Raw genomic sequence first — 1,008 nt, 5'->3', positions numbered from 1 at the left:
ATTTATCATGCAATCGGTATATTGTCTTAAAAGATAAAGGCTTCAGTTTATCCATCATTAACTTTATATGAGTATTTAAGTCGCGGTTAAAATATATATACATCATGCTATTACGACGGCAATGCACCCGGCGATTCGGCATTAACTGCAGATGTCAAATGCTTGTGAGTCATATAGCTTGCGAGCAGACTCACTTGTTTTTGGGTATCGCGCGAGTATTTTGACAGCAGAACCGCTCCAGCGCGCTAGAAGAACGGAGCGAGGAACCTTCACTTCTCCTCGCCGCATTCTTCTGGCGCGCTGTCTGCTCGATCGATACCAAAAATTAATCTGTAGTGTCATCATAAGAAGTCGCCTCATGACACACTATAGACGTAAAGGGGTGTTGGTTCTTTTAATTGTGCATTCACAATTCACAACTCACAATTGTTCAGTTACAATTCTCTGAACCATATGTCCAATCCGTGTTTATTACAAAGTGCGACGGGTATTTTATCACTTACCAGTCGCGAAAAAAGTATTTACAAAGTGAGACAGAACACCCGTTGTCTAACTAAAATTCTGAGCATCAACCAGAATCAAAGGGCCAGTCGAACAAACTACAATGGAACTCTGCCATATTGCCAACCCATTTGCCCCAGACCGCGCATCGGTGGCTCAGTTGGTTGAGCATCGGGCTGACATGCGGGCGGGAGGTCGTGAGTTCGTCTCCTACGAAACCATGACTCAGGGTTTTAAAATAACTGAGAAGAAAGTGCTGACTTTGTAATTACATCCGCAAATTGGTATAGGCTTTCAAAGTTTTCTCGGTTAAGGACTATGAAAGTTGGCCCCATCTCACAACATTTTGTTAACCAACACTGTCGGACGTTAAAGAACCCATGCACTGTCCGTTGTTTTTGCCTGTCTCCCATTCACAAACATGCGTGGATTGGGTGGGTGGGTATGATCAAAGATGGACTGATAGTGGCTGCCAGACGCACCTTTACAAGCTGATGTCCGATCTCA

The sequence above is a fragment of the Montipora foliosa genome, chromosome 1 (genome assembly GCF_036669935.1).
Source record: "Montipora foliosa isolate CH-2021 chromosome 1, ASM3666993v2, whole genome shotgun sequence".
In the NCBI taxonomy this organism is placed as follows: Eukaryota; Metazoa; Cnidaria; class Anthozoa; order Scleractinia; family Acroporidae; genus Montipora; species Montipora foliosa.
Note: the sequence above shows the minus strand (reverse complement) of the source record.